Genomic DNA, 11,723 nt, shown 5'->3' on the forward strand with positions numbered 1-11,723 from the left:
TGTTTAGCATAACACCAATCGTGGATCTGGGGTCAGATGTTTGAACGATTTCAGATAGTTGTGTGTTGTGTGGTATGCCTGCAAGAGTGTCCCTCAGCTGCATAAAAATCTGTTCTTTCAAAGATAAAACCTTTGAGAAAAGTCTCAAGCTTTGTAATGCCGAGGTCGGGCTGCAGTTACCAGTTCGAATGTCTGACATCTGCTGTGGGGGGGACACAAAGGCATCTCAGAATCCACACGGTGTGTGATCAGTCATGATACATCTGGAGCTGTTGTAAAGTATGTTGTATATTTGTCAGATTTTTAATATATTTATATTCAACTAACATGCTAATAAAATCAGTAGTAAATGTAGCTACACTAGTATTTCTGCAATAGCTTTTGGTTGAGCACTTGCAGTCTCCCATATTGTTATATTTTATTTTTCAAACATTTCTATAAATATTTTACTTGTACTTGTGTTGTAAATGTTTATGTTTCTTTAAACGGAAGCTGTTGTTGGTTTATGGTGTCTGCTTAATTTTTGTTTGGTATTTAAGGCCCTGATCCAGCATATAAGTGCATTGAAAATTATGTTTATTATTTATTCGTTTTTTTTTCATGAAAAACTACCTTGTTTATCTGCTATTTGGTCTTGTGTTGGTTGTGGTCTAATGACAAGGCAGTTCAAGTGCGTTCATTCTGATGAAATGCACACTTCGAAGGCCATAAACACGCTTATACCGTTGTCGTTTAAAAAAATAAATAAATATTCCGTTTTTACTACTTTGTTCTTGTTGTTTTCGTCAGTTTAGATGGATTTTTTCACAAAAAGTAGACTATTTGTTACATGGTGCTGCATGTTGTCATGGTAAAATAACAGCGCGCCGCTTAACCTGCACCAACCTCGAGTGCAGCAGCAAAGAAAAAGATATGTATGCTGGTCATCACAATGGGTTTAATAAAGCATCAGTTCAGAGTGAAATTTCACATCTTACTGCTTGTTTTCTCCAGATGAAGCTAAAGTTTGTTGAAAGAAGCCAGCGCAGTGATATAGAACATTTAAGCTATGTGACCGGAACTCCTTTTTAGGTGTTCATTATCACTGTAGATTATCACTGTCAGAGGCCAGTCTGGTCATGAGGTGGGCAGGTGGATCCACTTGCAACAGGTTTATTAGCTCAGCTAAAAGTCCACAAAGCTAAATCAGGGTTGTGCAGGCAGGAGTCGATAACAGGCATAAGCTCATCAGAGGAGAGACAGGGTAGTCAGTCGAGGCTAGCGATGGGTCTGGGCTAGAGGGCTGCATTGGGATTGGGTCCCGCCGGGTCCCGCGGGACCCAACCCAAATCTCGCAGGATTGGGCGGTTTGAATTGTGCTGCGGGCGGGAGCGGGCGGCAAAAAAAAACCCCGCGGGATCAGTGCTGCCATGAATATGTCATGAATATATATTAGCGGACTACGTTAGGCTGTGCGGCTGTTGGATTCTTATGTACTGAAGCTCCGTGAAGGCACCAGGTCGAGACGCCCAATGGCCTCTGTCATCTAACCTGTTGTTGGGGGTGTGCAACGCCCCGCCCCGCCTCTTACTAAGAGCGCGCTTCAGGCAGTCTGTCTGCGCACGCACACACGCACACTTTTAACCGAACAGGATTTGGTAAAATTTATGTAATATTTAAGTTGCACATTACATAAAAGAGGAATGCATGAAAAGATGAGGCTGGAGGAGGGACATGAATCTCTTTAATAATATCAATACAAATACGTTTTTTTTTTTTTCTGCGGGACGGGAGACGATACAAAATCAATGCATCTCTATTACTGCGCGGGACTAAATTCTATGAGTTTTGCGGGTGCGGGCGAGAGTGTCACGCGTACGTTGCGGGCGGGATTGGTCAGAAATTCAGCGGGAGCGGGATGAAAAAAATAGTCCAGCGCAGGGCTCTAGTCTGGGCAACACCGATGCGTCGGCTGACGTGTAGAGCTCAAAGTGAAGAACTACATTCCTCAATTCCTCATTCCCATTGTGCTTATATTAAATTTAATAAGTGTATCAGCAGAGTTTCTCAAAACTTAGTTGCCTGCAATTGCGTTTTTGATCCAGCAGGAGTCAGTATTAAGTGACACAGTGTCAATACAGTTTGAGCAATGTGCTGAAACGATTCACGAGGCCTCATCTACCCATCACTAGTCGAGGCAAGCTGCAGACAGAGTCATCATAAATAGGGCAATTAAATTCTGTTCTCCTTTGGGGCTTATACCACCATAACATTTCATTCAATTTAATTTAATTTGGCTTCTTCGAGTTATGGTAATCTGTAATGAATTTATGCATTTAGATTAAAAAAAAAAGAAAAATTATATACAGTATGACATTTCCTAGAATTATATGCATTTCTTGTAAAAGCTCGTGATAAAAGTTCAACTCATGTTCATGGATTGGTTCAGCAGTTGTTTTTTCCATGTGTGGAGCTAAATGTGTTCGTTGTTGCACAGATTTTCTCAGAGCTAATCTTTTGTTGCATCCAACATAAACTCTAATCAGCCAAACTGGTGTCAGCTGCAAATATTTTTGGCCTTTCCCAGAACATGTCGCTCATCCTTGAACTTTTTCAGGCTGACACTGGGCAGGTTTACATCTTCCTAGCAGTTTGTGCGAAAGCTTTAATCAGCAATGATCAATCGAGGGAGATGATTTCATGCTCAGTGTGCAGCTGAACTACAGCCAACTCTCTGAATGGACCCAGTATGAAGTCATTTCTCTCCTAAACTCTGAGAGGGAGGAGAAGGGGACTTGGATGCAGTCTAGAGAGTATAACCAAAGAGGTGATGAAACTCCTGTGGGAGGAGGCGACTCGTATTACACAGTCTCATCATAAAGGTATTTTGAAAAAGTGATGAAGGGTTCAGAATGTTTCTTGTTCACGTGACAATTTCACACTAATCACAAAGTCTGTCTGGACAAAACTGTACAGACAGCAGGCGGTGAAAAGCCTCTTCTTTTTCCCAGGTTTTAAGATGAGGTGGCTCGTCTTTAGAAAAACTGATAGTTGATATTTTAAGAAAGTTCACTTGTTTGGTCCCTGTGTTCTTGTGGATTTTTACAAAAACTTAGGCAAATACATTTTTCAAAGAAAAAGTAAAGTTTTCTAAAAACACAACATTTGTAAAACAATTATATTTTCAGTAGAACTCGACTTATTTTAAAATTAAAATCTGTGTGATTTACAATATTTCTTGTTTCTGTATTTTAGTTTGACATTGTTCTACATTTTATTCACGGGTGTTTTCTGACTGGAAAAGTCTGTTGGTCCAGATCGAGTCCTAAACCTTGCGTTTGGTCTGTATTCAGACTGATGTCAAGCAATTTTTCCTGTTTCAAACCAAAACTATGTGACTAAAGATCTTTCCAATCATCGGTCAGGGATTACGACGGCGGGGCAAAGCAACTAGAGGCAGAAATGATGGAAGTCCATGTGGGGATAGTTCATTCAAACTTCATATTTTGCTGACCAGTTTTGAACATCTGTATCAAAATCCGGTACAACACTTTAATTTGGTACAGTGGAGGCATCATGCTGCAAGACAGTTACTATGGAGACGACAGCTAAGAAGATACACTGAGAAGTGTTCATGACATATAGATTGTCGGGAAAACAGTGAGAAGAAATTTGAATCATGTTAAAGGTCCTGTTGGGTGTATTCAGACTGAAACTTTGTTTGGGATTATCGGGGCAAACAGACTCTGGTTCACTTTAGGCGAACCAAATGTTTCCATTCTGAATCCACCCTATCAGACCTACAAGAGGGTTTTTGGCTTGATTTGGTTGATTTTTGTCTTTAAAATACATTTTTTTCCTTGATTCAAGATCTACCCATAGCAATTTTAGTCTATCTTCTGCTTTAGCTCCAATACAAATGTAAATCATTCCCCAATATCTCTTTAAAGTATTTTTTCTGTTTGTTGGAGAAGGTTAGCCTTTAAAAATATAACTTTCAATTTTTAAGTGCAACAAAGACGCTGAAGAATTAAATAATTTCTGCTTCTTAAACTCAAATTTATCATATAATATGACTCCATGAATAAAATAAATTAAAAATTACCTGAATTTTTCAGTAGAAAAAAAAGTTTAATCAAAATTTTCAAATATTTGAATGGATTTTGTAGCATACCTTTTTCAGAATTAGTTAATATAAAACAGTTTCAGCCTGTTTTAAATAATTACATCCCTGATTAAGGCCTACATTCTACCTTTATGCACTTTAGGGCATTTTTTCTTGTTTTATGGGATTCGTCAAATTATTGGCTTTGTTGTTGTTGTTTTTTATTAGTTTTTGGTTGATATTTCCTCAACTGTACATTGTGACAATTTCAGGTTGCAGACTCTGTTTTCTCCATCACCCCATATCCCAACATGATTTGAATATTTTTAGTCTGACTTTGATTTTTTGTTTTTTTTTCCTGACATCAATGTCCACATTCTGAAGAAAATTTACAATGCCAGATTTAAAAAGTTCAGAAAGGAAAAAAAATCATGTTTTTTTAAAGATTGAATTTTGAGATACAAAACTTGATTTGTTTAAGAATTCCTAAAGAAAAGTGAAAATTCTTAAATTTAAGTTAATATTTTAATTAGCAAGTCGAACTTTATTTAATCTTACGATTTTTTTCTTGGATTTAAATCTTTTTTCAGAGTTGACTTAGTCCTAATTTTGTTGGCAGGCATGTCAGTTCATTGTTTTTTCAAGTCAATGAATTGATGTTCTTCTACTCTTATTAAAGTCACAACAGGAATGAAGGACAAAAGCCTGACTGCCCCTAGCGTCAGCCTGAAGTTCGTGCTTTATTGTATTTTTGTACCTTTTTTGAAAGACAAAATGTTCTTTAATCCGAGAGAAACATAAGCTCTTTTAATGCTCAGACGGAAGATCACAGCTTTTAACTTCACCATCATAACATCTTGATCTTATCATGCGTTTGATATATGCTGGGCTCAGACCATGGGATTGTACCCAAACAAACACAGAGCTCCTCATTGCTCCCTGTTATGCTGTCATGGGAACAGAAGGAGCTGTTACGAAGCCAAACTAGACGGCAGACTGCTGAACTCCCCACGGAGATTAGATTAGCGAGCCGAACTCGAAGAATGACCTCATGGTTTGGTCTTATCAGATGGCCTCAGCCTGCAGCTGGATGACTGTAACTCTGCTGCAGACTTTCCATGCAAACAGGGAGCCAAAGTTGCTTTGAGTCAACGTTTCAAACTAAAAGGAGCAACGCAACTTTTGATCCTTATTTGTCATACTTCAGCTTCTAAAATAACATTGTCTACCGGTTGACTCGACCATCCAAATGATATTTTGAGCGTCATTTAAATTCCCAATACCTCAAACACAAAGTCAAATTATTTTTTCTTAATTCATCAGCTTTAAAACCAAATATTATTGTCAATACGTTTAGATAAGCAATAAATATTGATGCAAAACTTAGCAAAGTATGTTTGCATTTTTTAAGAATTTGTTTTCAAATTTCAAGTGGACAAATGTGGATTTTGTCCACCAAAGATTTCGGGGTTTTTTTGTGTACAGCCTGCCTGTGACCCCGTTAAGGATTAGGTGGCTTTGTAAAATAGACAAATAGATTATTTTTTTGTAGAATATTAGCAAAGGTTTTTGGTATTTCTTGCGCCTGTTAGACGTTTTAAAAAGTTACGGTAGACATCTGGATGGAGGGAAGAACTCTCAGGATTTTTTGTGTGCGTGTGTTTATAAATCTTTGTGAACAGTATAAGACACTTATCAGGAAACAAGCCAGTATATTCACACCCAGTTCTGTTAATTAAACAGCGATTTTATCAGTATTTAATATTTGAAGCTCTAAAACAGTATATTTTTTGAGTAAATTAAAAAAAAACTGTAAAAATGTTGTTTTGAATCACTATGCATTTTTATTTCTGGAGCCATTTCTTAACTGTACTTGTCAGAGTTTAAAAACATCCCGTAATTCAATCCTTTTACTAAAACAACATGTAAGTACCCTGAAAGTACCCAGTAGTTACACAATAAGTACCATGTAAATACCACTTGAGTACACTGTAGGTACTGTACTGTAAAAGAAAGTGTTACCACAAATTTTGTGTCTTTCCTTCACTCAAAATCCCATGTTTATGACAAATATTAGATGAGAACACAAGAACTTAATATAAAGTGGCAAAACAAAACTACAAAACTTTGTAGAGACTGTTACACAAAAGTTTCTGGCTTTGAGACCAAGAGCATGTTGTGCTGTAATTCGACCTCAGGGGCGTGACTTATTATTGTCCTTTCTCTGATATCTGGACAACATCTCAGGCATATCCTGCCCAACACTTCCTCCTTCATGTGCCAGATACTGTCAGGATGTAGTTTGAAAAGCTGAATTATAGCGGAAAACCAACCAGATGTTCCAAATACTTCACACCTCTCCAAATGGTGTTGTCCTTCATGCACACAAACCTATGAGAGCATGTTTCCTCAACAATTTTTCATACGAGAAATCTAATATTTCTAAAACGGAGTTTTAGATCTGGACTTTATCAATATAAAAAGCAATCAATTTCACTTTCCAGATGAAAACTTCGTGACCAATTTATCAACAGAAAATTCCGACTTTTTTTAAACTAATTATATTTTTGAAGTGATTAGAACAATTTATTAAATATTTTTAAAATGAACAATGCTAAAATATATATTTATCTTTGAAGTGCTGTGCAACAACAAAAGCAGATTTTTTTCAGCTCTTTCATCACCAAGGCCATAAGCATTTATTTTCCAACTATGACAGCTGAGCGTGCCCTTACTGATGGGGGAGCCGCGCTTACATCTGGTCAGAAAAGGACTGTTTGATTACTACGTTTTTCCACATGTTAACAAAATCAAGCTTCTAACATTTCTTTGGTGCATTTCTACACTGCTGCACTTCAGCTCGATGACATCAGACAACAAGAAGCTTTTTCTGGTTGGTTGTGGCTTCAAAGTGATGGAGTGAGTGATTCCACTTTGTTTTGTCCTTCAGTAAAAGAGGCTTATCACACAGACTGGAAAAGACAGAAAACAATTCAGACGGTTATTTTGAAAAAGAAAACTGAAACGAGCCAAAGGAAACCAGGGAGTGGATGTGAACACAAGAGAAAGAAGAAGTGGATATCTGAAGCAGACTCCAACAGAACAAACGAAATGTATGTTTCACAATCACAGAACACATTATGGAGCATCTATCAAAGCTCAATTCACATTATGCAAAAAAGAAAAATACCACCTTGGTAACAAAACTAGTAAGTTTTTGCTTTACTGTTGCATCATTTTTGGTCAATTTGTGGTTCCAAAAATCAACTTTTTAAGCAAAAAAATAAAAATATATTTCCTTTGTTTTTTCCAATCAGTGAAACCCAATATGGTACTGATAATAAAACCTTTATCCCTTGTGCTATCCCAGGCACTTTACCATTGGGAGTTGGGTCATCTAGACCCACTAGACAGTGCGCTGAACCTTTTTTCTTCAATGATTTGTGATCTTCACTGGTGTCCATGGATTACATGAAATCTTTCCACCTTTATCCACCTTTGTCATGGTAGGGAGAACACGTCAATGTAAGGGTGGGGTCATCTAAGATAGCACAAGGGTTAAATGACTTAAAGAGCAACACTTGGAACCAACAGTAACATAATTGGAGTAGTAGAGTCTTCTTTACGTCTGAAAAATGATGCAATTACTGTTCAACAACTACTTTGTTATGCATAAGATATTTTCTAATAATGTATTTACATATGAATTTGTTAATTTTTCAAATTAACAATTCATATTTAGGTTTCCACATGCTAACTTTATTTTTAACACATTTAGCTTTGGGTTTTAAATGTTATTTTTAACCTGTTCCATATCTCTATTGTCAATAACACATAAAAAACTGTGCGTTTTTCTAAAGTTTAATTTTTAATCAGATAAGGCTTACATATGATTCTTCTCTTTTTAATTATAAACGTATTCAAATATGATGACTTCATTTGATTTTTCTCTTTGGTTTTGTTCAGTTGTGAACGAAAACATGCCTGGTTTTGTAAAAGTAATTACAATAATGCAGCTCAAATGAAAACATGTTTCATGAATCATTGAACCATAAGATGGGATTTGTTCTCCAGAATGTGTTTCTTCTGACTCACCCCGTCTCTTTGCTGTTCAATCCCAGGTTGGTCCTGGCTTTCCTCCTCTGCTGTGGATTGTCACAGCCTCATGATGTTCTGGTCTCCTTGTGGTTGCGCTAACCTTCCCTCCAATTCAGATCAGAGTTAAAGGAGCCCCAGCAGAGTGACAAGAAGCTTCAGCCTCAGTTTGGTCTGCTCAGCCTCAGAGTTGGAGTCAAAAGGGAGCAGGAGGCGAGCTGAGAATAAACAGACTTCTTCTTTTAGCTGAAATCAAATTGGGCTCTTCCTCTTGCCACAGGAAGTTTGGCCGCTCTGCTTCAGCCTGTTTGCTGGCGGTCATCAGGGGTGAGACTGGGCTCTATATTTAACCTCTGGTCTCAGTCTGTGCCGGCAGCTCAACTGACTGCCTTAGCAAACAGCTGAACTATGAGGTGGTCCAGCAGCTCCTCCTCCTCATCCTAACAAAGAGAACAACTTTGCTTTTGTTCAACATCCTCTGGCTTACTTGCTAATAAGATCCTTTTGAAAATGCTTTATCTTAAAGATAAAAGAGTTTAATTACATGACACCATTTTCTTGGCTGATACTTATAAATAAAAAGAAGTTTAAATAGCTTAAAAATGTGTTTTTAACAATTGCATTTGACATTAACCTCAAATCATTTACAGTATTGACGTCATTTAAAAATCAAAACAATTAACACAAGAGTTGAAATAAAAAGGAAAAGGACATTCTTGTGTCTTTTCAGGTCACTCACCCATCTTATACATATGTTTGAAATGAGAAAACCGATACAATGAGAAAATGAAGTTTGGAAAATCGGAAAAATATATGAAAAAATGTCATAGAAGAAAAAAATTAATAGTGCATCAGTAATCAAATGTATTTATTTGCATTTACAATTTGTAGATTTATTTAGTTCATCGACGCTTGTTTACCAACTGTTTACATAAAAACATCATTTATATGAATAATTCTCTCACAGACGATGTCTGTTCCACGTCCACTAGAGGGCTGTATTTCACAGATAATTTAGATCATCATCATCTTTATTTATTAAGCACTTTGTCACAATTAAAAATTGAATGTAAAGCACTGTACATTAAAAGCTTAACATCCTTAGGACCCATCCTGTTTATGATTTACATGCTGCCCTTAGGAAACATAATCTGGAAACACAGCATTAATTTTCACTGTATTTCTCCATTAAATCTGACCAGAATGACCATATGGAGAAACTGAATGTCTGAATCAGAGACATCAAGACCAGGATGACAATCAACTACCTCCTCTGTTACGCCCCCTTCCGAGTCTAGGGGCGACGAGGGGGCATAACATAAAAAAGTAAAGGTTTGGCTACCAAAGTTAAATTAACACACACCAAACGAATGTCTCCAAACAAAATATGTCAAATTTATTTACAAATTAACAAACAATCAATACGAACTAAAAGTGAAGCAAAAAGGCTTCAGGGTGAACCCAGGGCCAAAATAACAAACAAAACCCCACCTAACTGAAACATGTAATCTTACCTGCAAAAGAAAGAAAGGGAAATCAAAGCCAAAACACTAACCTCCCTAACCTAACAAAAACAGGAGAAAACATGTACTAAAGAAAATGGCGGTTCACCCCTACAGCTTCACTTAAACAAAATTATAAACCAAAGGACTAAACAGAGTGGGCACAGACAAAACCACAAACTACAAAGAACTACAAAGTGCAACACAAACTAAAACAAGTGGAGAAGACAAAAACAAAATGGAGAAGTGGGCCAAGCTGCAGTGGAGACTTGTTGCAGCAAGGCTCCCTTCCCCATCCCGGACGAGCCCCCAATTTATGTTACGCCCCTGTCTAGGAGTCTGTAAACGGGATTAACATAAAGGTAAAAAGAAAAACTAAATACAGTAAACCCTTGTTTTTCGCGGGGATTACGTTCCAGAAAGAACCCGTGGTAGGCAAAATCCGTGAAGTAGAAACCTCTATTTTTTTTAACAATTATTATACAATTACATACTCTATTATACATTGAAAAGAAAGAACAAACCGTTTTACAGGCTCAAGCACTTGTTTCACAAATCAAAGTACTTTAAAAACGTTTTTTTTTTCAACAAATAACTTCTGTACTGTACTTTCAAATAATAATTTGAATCATCAATGTGAACAGAATGCTTCAAATCGCAGAGATAAGCCCCGCCCACCGCGACCCGAGAGTAATTGAATTAAACGGGGGGAAATTTAAAATGATCATGAAAAAAATACAAAGTACAAACGGACAAATAGTGGCTCAGGTGTATTTCAATGCTCTTCAGTCTGAGAAGCTGCAGTGTTTTCTCTCTCTCAAGCCCGCGGTGCAGCTGTGTGTGTTTGTTCGGGAGAAGAACATAGTGATTGACAGTTGGTGTCGCTCTTTTTCTATGGGTTTTAGAGAAACTTGAAATTGTAAGATGATTTGCATGGATGTAATTTGGAAAGCTGATTTACGTACGTGTACATATTAAACTGCAACGTTATTGACGCGCAGGTAGAGAAGAAGCAGTGACTTTTTAGCCAATCAGAATGCAGAACACAATGCACGATGCAAATCCGTGAAGTAGCGAAACCGTGAAAAGTAAACCGCGTTATAGCAAGGGATCACTGTACACCAATGACTCGAAAACCCCTCACCAGACCCAGACTGAAATTAAGCTGGGAATTTATTTACAATGACAACTCAAAAACATACAAAAATAACCAATCCAAATTACCAGGACCAAAAAGCTCTAACAATGTTTGATCTAATGCTCTGCTGCTGCCAGCTGGAGGGGGAGGGCCTTCAACAGATGAGGATGCAGTTTTTAAAGCGGCCGCTGGGAAGTCCTCAGCCAATCAGGTGGTCCGGACACGGTGGAATCTAATTGGCACTATAGAGGAGGGAAAAGAAAAGGAAAGACAGACCCTCCCAAAAGAAAACATACAGAAAAACATTCCAAACATACAAACACAACAATATTACGGCCACAGCCGTAACATCCTCCTAAACACAGAAAAAACTGAGGTCATTTTACTAAATCCTAAAAACCTCAGAGATGCTCTGTCTGATCAGATAGTCTCCCTGGATGGTGTAAGTATAACCTCCAATTAGAACTGACTAACTGTGGAATTTAAGGCTCACATATCACATACAAAACTGCATTTCTGTTCACCTGTGCAATAAGATCAGAAATAAATTATTTAAAAGTGATGCTGAAAAGCTCATCCAAGCACATCCAGACTGGATTACTGTAACTCCTTGTTAGCAGCGTGTCCTAAGAGTTCCTTAAGAAGTCTCCAGCTTGTTCAGAACGCAGCAGCTAGATCGTTAGCAGGAACTAGCAGAAGAGATCACATCACTCCTGTGTTAGTTTCACTTCATTGGCTCCCAGTTGATTCTAGAATTAAGTTCAAAATCCTCCTGTTAACCTATAAGGCCTTACATGGTACGACCCCGATCACTGAACTGATTGATACAAATAAGGGACATTCTAAAATTCTCTTTCTCTTTAATGAATAACATCTTTCAACACCGTGACAGTTTTCCTCCTCA

General features: G+C 37.5%; 1 protein-coding gene across 3 annotated transcripts in view; it reads right to left on the reverse strand.

Moving 5' to 3' along the window:
* The window catches only part of filip1 (filamin A interacting protein 1), a 29,729-nt gene extending 21,164 nt beyond the window's left edge, over window positions 1-8,565 (reverse strand). For 2 of the 3 annotated variants that reach the window (XR_002872875.1, XM_023953033.1), the window contains exon 1: window positions 8,180-8,565. The gene's annotated coding sequence lies outside the window, so the exon portion shown is untranslated. The remainder of the gene's footprint in view (window positions 1-8,179) is intronic. The other variant, XM_023953032.1, reaches the window with a different exon arrangement.
* Window positions 8,566-11,723: the final 3,158 nt, after the last annotated feature.

This window comes from Oryzias latipes, chromosome 24, assembly GCF_002234675.1.
Source record: "Oryzias latipes chromosome 24, ASM223467v1".
NCBI lineage: Eukaryota > Metazoa > Chordata > Actinopteri > Beloniformes > Adrianichthyidae > Oryzias > Oryzias latipes.